The following is an 11744-nucleotide window of genomic DNA, read 5'->3' as shown; positions in this document are numbered from 1 at the left end:
TTAAAATTCTGAGGGTATAAGACCCTAGAAGAGTCCACCAATACGTTGCTTCCTCCTATAGATATCTCGAAAAGACAGCATGATGTTAAAATCAGGGGGAGTGGAGCTCACACGAAGGTATGTAACAGTCGTTCTGCCTGCACATTATTGAACTGGAAAGGGGGGTGCGGGGAGGGGGGGGGGAGTGGTACACAAAGTGCCTTAAGTCACCCGCCATTAGTTGGCTTGCAGAGTATAGATCCATTGTTAGGCAAAGAAAGGAGGACTCCTACATGTTCTCACAGAAAACAACACATAGAATTATGTTGAGCAGTGGAAGTACTGAAAGAATAATACGTTTTGAACTTTTAAGGCGACTGCTTTGTTGGTCATTATCCAATTTTGTAGAGTCAATCTTTTTTTTTTGTGAAACATATGTTTCGTAATTTGATACGACAATTTAGGGAGAACGCAGGTGCACGACTATAGGAAACTGCTCGTTCACTGCCCGCTGAGTTGATCGATTTTTACTAAACTTATCACAGCAAAAGACGCAGTTCTACATCTAAAAACAGTCATGTACTTTTTTTAGCAGTTTTTAAATAATATAAATCATGGAAGTAAACAACTTAAGTCGGAAACTAACACTACAGAAAATAGTTTCTTCATAAAATCCCGTTATTACACAGCTGTAAAAAGGCATAATGTTAAACTTAGAAAGTTATACTTTCGGAATTAGGTTCAGCTGGTTATAAAAACATTCTGTAGAGTTTTTCATGAAGCTAGCTCTTTTACTTTTTGAGTTATTTAACTTTTTTCTAAATCACAAAATCGCATAATATTAAAGTTAGAGAGTTCTATCTTTGGAATTAGGTTCAGTTTATCATGAAAACGTATGGTAGAAGTTTTCGTGAAGCTACCTCATTTAGTTTTTCGATTACAAGGTAAAAACCAACTTTTGTGACAAAAACAAGAAAAATGAAATGGGTTAACTTACCTTAGTATGAAAGGCATAAAACTAAAGTGACAGAATCGTATTTGATATAAATAATAATGAAGCTGTACCAACTTTCACTATGATATTGTAATTTAGCAAAGAGAGAGTTCAGAGGCTACTATGAACTATGTACTGCTGATTCCGTTTGAAAAATATTGGAGGTTAAAGTTTAAAAGTTATCGGACTGATAATTTTATACGATAAAAACAAAGTATAGATTTACATAGGGAAGAGAACTTGGGATCGTTGTAGGTGTTCAACTAATAACTATATACTGCATAAGCACTGCTGCCGGCCCTGGAAATAAGTATCGAGCGAGGGTTTCCTGAGTCGTTCGCGAGGCGAGAATATAAAGACCGGCTTTTTAAGTTGTGTGTGATGTTTAGTGTGTGTGAGACTCTGCACAAAGGGACCACAAGGAAATCTCAAGTCAACGAAATGAAGCAGACTCTCACACATCTACAACATCACATGGAAATGGCATAACAAACACAAAAAACGCACTTGAAAATGGGAATTATTTCCCGAAACGCGTCGTGCAAAAAATAAAATAAAGAACATCATGACTGGTAGTAGAGGAGTAGTTTATAAACAAACTGATTGAACTTGCTTAGATTAATAATTTAACTGGAAAGCCCATGTTTCGTTATCGGAGTTCTCTTTCGTGTGTCGCCTAGTATATTACAGAAATCTGCGTGGCAAACGTCTGCGATTATTTTCCACTTTTAAGGCCAGCAATTAACTTTACATAATTAGGAACAAAGAGTAGCTATCGTTCTGAACTGCATCGAGAGATGAGCACGACAGGACAAGCTTTAATGATTTTCAAAACATACTCGTGCGTGTGAAATTCTGTCAGAGAATACTGCTCAGTTAAACGACATTAAACTTTCATTTATCGTCGTGGTTCCTGACTCCTCTGCATAAGTCTAAAAGAGAGTTGCAACATTTTATTTCACTTTCGGCAAGATGAAATGTGGGCCTGTAGACTGAGTACTGGAAATAGCGTGTTCTCCCTGGCTTTCTGGCCGTTCGCACAGACAGTTGTCAGGCTCTTGTTACAGGTTGTGGTACCCAAAAACCGCACAAGACTACCAAAGTTTTAAATGTTCAAAACGTAAAATTAACAAAGCAAATATATTATTTTTACCCGCCGCCCCACAGGTGGAGCGGAGGTGCACGACTATACTAAGATGGTCCATTAGCACTGTGTTGATCGATTCCTTTTTTTATTGCGTTGTTGAGTTGCGGTCTTCAATCCAAAGACTGGTTAGATGCAGCTCTCCATGCCACTCTATCCTGAGCAAGCCTCATCATCTCCGAGTAACTAATGGAACGTACACCCCTTTGAATCTGATTAGTGTATTCATCTCTTGCTCTCCCTCTACGATTTATACTCTCCACTCCTTTCTCCAGCACTAGATTGGTGATCCCCTGATGCCTCAGGTCGTGTCCTACTAACCGATCCCTGCTTCTAGTCAAGCTGTACCACAAATTCCTCTTCTCCACAATTCTATTCAGTAACTCCTTATTAGTTACGTGATCTACCCACCTACTCCGCAGCATTCTTCTATAGCACCAAATTTCAAAAGCTTCTATACTCATTATGTCTTCACTGTTTATCATCCATGTTTCACTTCCATACATGGCTACACTCCGTACAAATACTTTCAAAAAAGACTTCCTGCCACTTAAATCTATACTCGATGTTAACAAATTTCTCTTCTTCAGAAAGCGCTTTCCTTGCCATCGCCAGTCTACATTTTATATCCTTTCTAATTCGACCATCATCAGTTATTTTGCTGCGCATATAGCAAAACTCATCTACTACTTTAAATGTCCCATTTCCTAATCTAATTCCCTCAGCATCACGTGATTTAATTCGACTGCATTCAATTATCCTCGTTTTGCTTTTGTTGATGTTTATCTTATATCCTCCTTTCAAGAGACTGTCCATTCCATTCAGCTGTTCTTCCAAGTTCTTTGTTGTCTCTGATAGAATTACAGTGTCAGCCGTAAATCTCAAGACTTTTATTTCTTCTCCCTGAAGTTTAATTCCTACTCCATATTTTTTTGTTTCCTTTACTGCTTGCTCAATACACAGAATGAATAATATCGTCAATAGGCTACAACCCTGTCTCACCCCCTCCTCAACCACTGCTTCACTTTCAAGCTCCTCGAGCCTTATAATTGTCATCTGGTTTCTGTACAAATTGAAAATAGCCTTTCGCTCCTTGTATTTTACCTCTGCCGCCTTCAGAATTTGAAAATGAGTATTCCAGTCGACAATGTCAAAAGCTTTCTTTAAGTCTACAAATGTTATAACTTAGGTTTGTCTTCTCTCAACCTATCTTCTAAGGTAACTCGTAGGGTCAGTATTGCCTCAAGTGTTCCTACGTTTCTACGGAATCCAAACTTATCGTCCCCGAAGTCGGCTTCTGCCAGTTTTTCCAATCGTGTGTAAAGAATTCGTGTTAGTATATTGCAACCGTCGCATATTAAACCGACAGCTGGTAATTTTCACATCTGTCAGCACATGCATTCTTAGCTAAGTACTCTTTAGCGGATCTTGTACAATATAATTTATACAAGCAAACAACTTAAGTCACAAACCAATACTACAGAAGATCTGTAACCAAATAACGAAATTGTGGTGCTGGTACAGGGTGCGGGACGTTAGTTAATATTTCTCCCAGCGTGGTGAACATGATCGGTCAGGGTATCGTAAATATTGTTGATTACTCAGAAACATAGTACATTACCAGTTGCAATTTTATTTTTTTAAACCCGACATTCGAATTGACCCATCAAACCCTTTTTCAAAGTGATTGTGAGTTTAGTGTCGTGAAGGTACACTGATGCAGTCAGATGATATGCGCGATAAATGTTATGATGTGGAACGTGTCAACGAACTAACAGAAAAGACATATCTCCAAAAAAACGGGATGGAAAGATATTTATATCGCTACATGTTGGCCACTTACAGATCTTTTTTTTAAAAAAATCACTTATTCTTTCAACACAAGAACCCCTCTATCGTATAGAAGGAGTTGTTAAGGAGAAACATCTTTAATCTACATTTGAAAACACCCATGCTATCTGTGAGACACTTCAGTTCCAGGGGTGGATCGTCAGAGTGTTTTATAGGTGCTTATTTCACCCTTTTCAGTGCCATAGTTCTATCCATTAATGTGAAATGCACATCATCTTTCCTTCTTTCCTTCTAGTGTTAGGCGTGTGAATGTCTCTGTTACTCTCAAACTTAGATGGATTGTTGATTACAAATTTCCTGAGTTAATACACTGATGAGCCAAAACATTATACCACCTGCTTAACAGCTTGTTTGTCCGTCTTTGAAACGAAATACATCACTGATTCAGCATATCAGGGACCCGGCAGTTTGTTGGTACGTTTGTGGGCGTATGTCGCATTACATGTCTACGCACAGGTAACGTAATTCACGTAAACAACGGGCCGCTGATTTGCGTACGCAGTGATGGCGCCCCATAGCGACTCAGGGGGTGGAGTATTTGTGACAGTACAAAAAGTTAGAGAACAAGAGTAGAAGAAAGGTCGCATCAGCAGAGTGTTCAGAAAACTTGGCATTCTTACAGTGTCTAAACCAACAAGCAAGGTACGCGAATATTTGACCACTGCAAAGCATCGAGGTCCACCGCTTGTCACAGCAGGAGTATATAAAATTCCTAGCACTTGCGCATTAACATCCGCTTTAAGGAACACAAACCTATTGTCACCAGGGCAATAAGGATAAATAAGCAGTAGCAGATCATGCACTGGGACAAGGGAACCACCAAATTCATTTCTCTGACACTATGGTTTTAGCATGATCTAATCTCTCCTCGACCTTAACGTACCTGTCTGAACAACGTGGCAGAAAGACCCGTTCCCATCAGAGCAAAATCCTTTCTGTCCCACTCCATTCCCAGTCCGTCGTACAGCCACTTTCTCGAAGTTCTGCTCAGTAGCAGGAATCCGACTGTAGGATAACTTCCCCCATTATATTAGAGAATTGAATAACATCACCAGCTTCAGAAGAAAGTTGATAACACACCTACTAAAGCAACAATAATGACTGTCATTGGTCCGATACGCACTCGTTACCCTTGTTCATCCATCTTTTCAACCAGATCTTCCTCGTTCCCCAATATTCTTAGTTGGTGCAGTCTCCTTAAATTTGCTTTCCGCAGAACTCGATGTATCAGAAACATCTGCTCTGTACACCTATAGTTTCTTTTTATATCTGCCAGCATAATTACTGTTATTGTAGTCATTATAATAATAATTATTATTATTAACATTTGGTGCAGAGTTGTGGGAACTAACTCAGAGGCAGAAAGATCGCCTGCTGGCTGTCGAGATGAATTTCTGGAGACGGAGTTGTGGATACTCCAGACTTGACCATATTAGAAATAATAGGATCAGAGAGGTTATGAATGTCAAAAGCACAATCCTAGAGTACACAGAAAGGAAGCGCCTACTCTGGTATGGTCACTTACAGCGTATGCCAGCACAAGATGGCCAAAACGGGTATGACAATGGACTCCACATCAAAGAAGAAAGCGCGCTAGACCTGCGAGATGCTGGAAAGACGACGGCAACGAAGCAGTGGCGGCGAGAGGTCTTAATGAAGGAGACTGGAATGACAGTGAACGATGGAGATTGGGATGCGAGAGGCGGCGGCAGCCGTAGAAACCTCGCTCATATATATGTTGTTGTTACTATTACCAATATTAGTGGCAGCAGCAGCGGTAGTGAAAGAGTTGCCTGTATTAACTCCATTAGTTCATATATTATTTACTCACACGGTCAATGTAGACACTCAAATCATTTAGACACTATTTGTCGCATTAACATTGTTATTTCTTAGGTAACTATAATGTAAAAAAAGACACTGTATGTGTGAAAGTCTGGCCTGATGTAAAAGAGGGTGTGATGTCCCTAATCAGATCAGGTTAAATAAATAATTGATCGTTACTACGCTAGGATGTATAGAGAGGCCACAGAAATTCAAAAGCACCAAACCAACTTCAACAGAAAAGAAGAAATATATACTTATATGGATGTGGTGTCTGTTCTTTCGGACATGTCCGAAAGAACAGATACCATATGCATATAAGTATATAGTTCTGGCGATACCGGCCATGATCTTCTTGCCGGCCGGAGTGGCCGTGCGGTTCTAGGCGCTACAGTCTGGAACCGAGCGACCGCTACGGTCGCAGGTTCGAATCCTGCCTCGGGCATGGATGTGTGTGATGTCCTTAGGTTAGTTATGTTTAATTAGTTCTAAGCTCTAGGCGACTGATGACCTCAGAAGTTAAGTCGCATAGTGCTCAGAGCCAACCATGATCTTCTTCTGTGCGGATGCACACACATTCCCCGAACTCTTACGGGACCTGGAAGAATGACTTCCACGAGTAATGAGTGTATTGGGGTGGGACAATACGAATGTAGTGTGTGGACATACAATGTGAGAATGAGTCTCGCGGGAGGCGTGCGCGAGATAGTCCCTGCAGTCGCACTATCATCTGTGCCCTCGGTGGCTTAGATGGATAGAGCGACTGCCATGTAAGCAGGAGATCCCGGGTTCGAGTCCCGGTCGGGGCACACATTTTCACCTGTCCCCGTTGATCTATGTGAACGCCCGTGCGCAGCTGACGGTATTAATATAGTTCTAATTCCGAAAAGAAGAAAGATTGAAATTAGACAAGTTGTGCGCCATAGTGGCAAATACAACAAACAGCACCAACTCTTTCCTCATTACAAGTTCCATATCGCACGTCGGCGCGACTCCGTGATCTTTCAAGGTCTGATGACGTCAAGAATCGAACGTTGCGTGGTTGCAGGTAAACAGTTCGACTTGCAGAGCTTGTGTGAGATTGTCACTGCTTTCCGAGTCGTTAGAGACTCAGTTTCCACCATTGGAAGACGGAAAGTTAGGCAGAGAATTATTCCGCGCACATCTCCTCATGCCCATAAAATAAATATCAGCAGTAACGCAGTTACGGCCACGGAATCGTGCATTCTATGATCACCAGGCATAATTGGTCACGGAATGGTGGCAACTGTCAAATGTGCAGAAGACCCTCAGAAATGGGTTCGTGAGGCTCTGAATACTTGAAGAGGGTGAACCGCCTCGGTGGCACGCGGTGCATTTTTCATGGGCCCGGTGACACGCCTCCGACGGCCTGACAACGCGGACGGTCGGCTGAATAATGGACGTGGACAGCAGAGGGACGGCGACAGGTCGGTGGCCACAGCGTCCGCCAGGCTTACGACACGCTCAGCCTGCAAGCTGCCTGTCCCGCTCCGCGGTCAGCTTCTGACGCTCTCACTGCACACCTGTCTGCGGACGTCGCCCTGAGCGGCAGCACTATGGAACTTTATCTCGATTCCATCACATCAAGAATTCAGCAAAACTATTACATTGGACTCTTCATAAAGAACCTATCGCACAAAAAATTTTGGAAATTTGTGGTAAGTTCCTATGGGACAAAACTGCTGAGGTCCTCGGTCCCTAGGCTTACACACTACTTAATCTACACTACTGGACATTAAAGTTGATACACCAAGAAGAAATGCAGATGATAAACGGGTATTCATTGGACAAATATATTATACTAGAACTGACATGTGATTACATTTTCACGCAATTTGGATGCATAGATCCTGAGAAATCAGTACCCAGAACAACCACCTCTGGCCGTAATAACGGCCTTGATACGCCTGGTCATTGAGTCAACAGAGCTTGGATGGCGTGTACAGGTACAGCTGCCCATGCAGCTTCAACACGATACCACAGTTCATCAAGAGTAGTGACTGGCGTATTGTGACGAGCCAGTTGCTCGGCCATCATTGACCAGACGTTTCCAATTGGTGAGAGATCTGGAGAATGTGCTGGCCAGGGCAGCAGTCGAACATTTTCTGTATCCAGAAAGGCCCGTACAGGACCTGCAACATGCAGTAGTGCATTATCCTGCTGAAATGTAGTGTTTCGCAGGGATCGAATGAAGGGTAGAGCCACGGGTCGTAACACATGTGAAATGTAACGTCCACTGTTCAAAGTATCGTCAATACGAACAAGAGGGGACCGAGACGTGTAACCAATGGCACCCCATACCATCACGCCGGGTGATACGCCAGTATGGCGGTGACGAATACATGCTTCCAATGTGCGTTCACCACGATGTCGCCAAACATGGATTCGACGATCATGATGCTGTAAACAAAACCTGGATTCATCCGAAAAAATGACGTTTGTCATTCGTGCACCCAGGTTAGTCGTTAAGTACACCGTCGCAGGCGCTCCTGTTTGTGATGTAGCGTCAAGGGTAACCGCAGCCATGATCTCCGAGCTGATAGTCCATGCTGCTGCAAACGTCGTCGAACTGTTCGTGCAGATGATTGTTGTCTTGCAAACGCCTCCATATGTTGACTCTGGGATGGAGACGTGGCTGCACGATCCGTTACAGCCATGCGGATAAGATGCCTGTCATCTCGACTGCTAGTGATATGAGGCCGTTGGGATCCAGCACGGCGTTCCGTATTACCCTCCTGAACCCACCGATTACATATTCTGCTAACAGTCATTGGATCTCGATCAACGCGAGCAGCAATGTCGCGATACGATAAACCACAAAGGAGATAGGCTACAATCCAACCTTTATCAAAGTCGGAAACGTGATGGTACGCATTTCTCCTCCTTACACGAGGCATCACAACAACGTTTCACCAGGCAACGCCGGTCAACTGCTGGTTGTGTATGAGAAATCGGTTGGAAACTTTCCTCATCTCAACACGTTGTAGGCGTCGCCACCAGCGCCAACCTTGTTTGAATGCTCTGAGAAGCTAATCATTTGCATATCACAGCATCTTCTTCCTGTCGGTTAAATTTCGCGTCTGTAGCACGTCATCTTCTTGGTGTAGCAATTCTAATGGCCAGTAGCGTAACTTAAACTAACTGAATTTGCGACCTCCCTCTCCTCTTTACCCCGCGAACATCCTCCAAATTGTTACCGTGATGTCAACGGTCACGCAGAGGTGGATACAGTGTCTTTACAGCAGAGGGGTCGAGAGTGGAGATGGCGTTAAGTCCCTGATCGTCGGTCTTTGAGCCAGTGTCCTGGTCTCAGTTACAAATCTCTTCATATCGTCTCATGAAGTGAGGGCTTGCGTCACGGTTGACTGCGATTCGTCCGTCGGATGGGGACATTAAGCACGATGGCGCACTTGGTGCTATTCGACAGGAGTAGGCTAAGTGCCCAAACAGCGTTTCATCATTTCCCTTCTCTTATCCTCACCAAGCCGACATGACAGGAACGATTTAAAATGGAATGACCGTATAAAATTAATCGTCGGTAAAGCAGATGCCAGACTGAGATTCATTGGAAGAATCTTAAGGAAATGCAGTCCGAAAACAAAGGAAGTAGGTTACAGTACACTTGTTCGCCCACTGCTTGAATACTGCTTACCGGTGTGGGATACGTACCAGATAGGGTTGATAGAAGAGATAGAGAAGATCCAACGGCGAGCAGCACGCTTCGTTACAGGATCTTTTAGTAATCGCGAAAGCGTTACGGAGATGATATGTAAACTCCAGTGGAAGACTCTACAAGAGAGACGCTCAGTAGCTCGGTACGGGCTTTTGTTGTTTCGAGAACATACCTTCACCGAAGAGTCAAGCAGTATATTGCTCCCTCCTACGTATATCTCGCGAAGAGACCATGAGAATAAAATAAGAGAGATTAGAACCCACACAGAGGCATACCGATAATCTTTCTTTCCACGAACAATACGAGACTGGAATAGAAGAGAGAACCGGTAGAGGTACTGAAGGTACCCTCCGCCACACACCGTCAGGTGGCTTGCGGAGTATGGGTCTATATGTAGATGTAGATGTAGACACAACGCTACGCACACACACTCGCATCCACCCACCCATCCACCCACCCACCCACACACCCACACACACACACACACACTCACACTCACACACACACACACACACACACACACACACACACACACACACATAAACTACAGTCAACTACACTCAACGCATACACTTACATGCAAAGATCTCATACTTCACACAGAAAAAAGCTCATGCGTGCGTGAAGGATAGGGAAATCCTTTCCAATTAGGTGACTGGGTGTCCTTTTCGGGACCATTCACAACATACGACTTTATTACCGCATTTAATTTTCATAACTGATCGTTGTTGTGGTTTTCCCTCAGCAGACTTGTTTTATGCATCCCTCCTGCATCGTTCTCGCTATGCAGGCCTCTTCATCGCTGAATAACTATTGCGACATACTCCCATTTGAATGTGCTTACTGTATTCGTGTCTTGCTCTCCATCTGCATTTTTTTGTCCCGCATACTTCGTTACCAAAATGACGATTCCTTGATGCCTCAGGAAGTGTCCTATCAACCCACATCCACTTTCAGTCAGGTTGTCCTATAATTCCCGTTTCTCCCTAGTTTGGCTCACGGCCTCCTCATTAATTACTCCATCTAACCATCTAACCTCCAACATTCTTCTGTATCATTTCCAAATATAATTTACTCAGAGTCACCTATTTTAATTCGACGACATTCCGTAAGCTTGTTTTGCTTTTTTTGCTGTTTGTCTTATAACATTATTCCAAGACCCTTTCCATTCCGTTCAACTAATCTTCCAAGTCCTGTGCACTCACTGACAGAATTATGTCAGCAGCTAACCTGAAAGTTTCTGTCCAAGTGCCTCCGTCAGTTCCTTCACAGCCTGCTCAACGTACAGATGGAGTAACTTCTGGATAGACAACAACCCTGTCTTACTCTTTTCTTAATTGGTTCAAATGGCTCTGAGCACTATGGGACTTAACTTCTAAGGTCATCAGACCCCTAGAACTTAGAACTACTTAAACCTAACTAACCTAAGGACATCACACACATCCATGCCCGTGGCAGGATTCGAACTTGCGACCGTAGCGGTCGCGCAGTTCCCGACTGTAGCGCCTAGAACCGCTCTTTTTCTTAATTACTGCATCGCTTTCATATCTTTCGACTTTTATAATTGCAGTCTGGTTGATTTACAAGTTGTGCGACCTTTCCGCTACCCTTATGTTACCCTACTACAACCAGAAACCACAGTGTATACTAGTCAAAAAGCTTTCTCTAAATTTTCAGATGCCTTTCTTTAACTTATCTTCTAAGATACGTTCTAGGGTCAGCATTGCTTTGTGTGCTCTTAAATTCATATGCAATTAAAACTGACCTTCCCCGACGAAGTTACAGTTCGGTGATTTCACACGTGTCAGCACCCGCCGTCACTCTTCGTGAAGTATGAGGCATTTTGCCTGTCTCACATAATTTGCACATCAAGTGTAAGTTTCGTCATGGCTGACTCTCTCAAGAATCCTCAGCAATTATGAGGGAATGTCGTCTACTCCAGGGGGTGCTGTCAAAATTCTCTCGCAGTGCCACGTCTCCCATCTGGTCTTCATATATGTCCCGTTCCTTTAATACAATAACGTATCTGAGTACATTTCCGTTGTATAGCCTTTTCAACTATTTCTCCTGCTTCGAGTATCCAAATCCTTGTTTAGTAGTGGCTTGACAGTATTCGCACATATGCTTCTCTTTCCTCCACGGGTCTCTTTCGTTTTTCTATAGACTCCGTCAATCTTTCCTCTGGCTATGCATGATTCTACATCCTTGCATATTTCGTCTAGCCATTCGTGCTTACCGAAATTTGCACTTCCTGTCCG

The 11744-nt window shown here is 43.2% G+C and overlaps 1 non-coding gene across 1 annotated transcript; it reads left to right on the top strand.

Moving 5' to 3' along the window:
- Positions 1-6526: 6526 nt before the first annotated feature.
- Positions 6527-6601, top strand: Trnat-ugu. The gene has a single exon. It is a non-coding gene; the product is annotated as a tRNA-Thr (tRNA).
- The last annotated feature ends 5143 nt before the right edge of the window (positions 6602-11744 follow it).

The sequence above is a fragment of the Schistocerca americana genome, chromosome 3 (genome assembly GCF_021461395.2).
Source record: "Schistocerca americana isolate TAMUIC-IGC-003095 chromosome 3, iqSchAmer2.1, whole genome shotgun sequence".
Lineage (NCBI taxonomy): Eukaryota > Metazoa > Arthropoda > Insecta > Orthoptera > Acrididae > Schistocerca > Schistocerca americana.
This window is presented reverse-complemented; position numbering and strand designations above follow the sequence as displayed.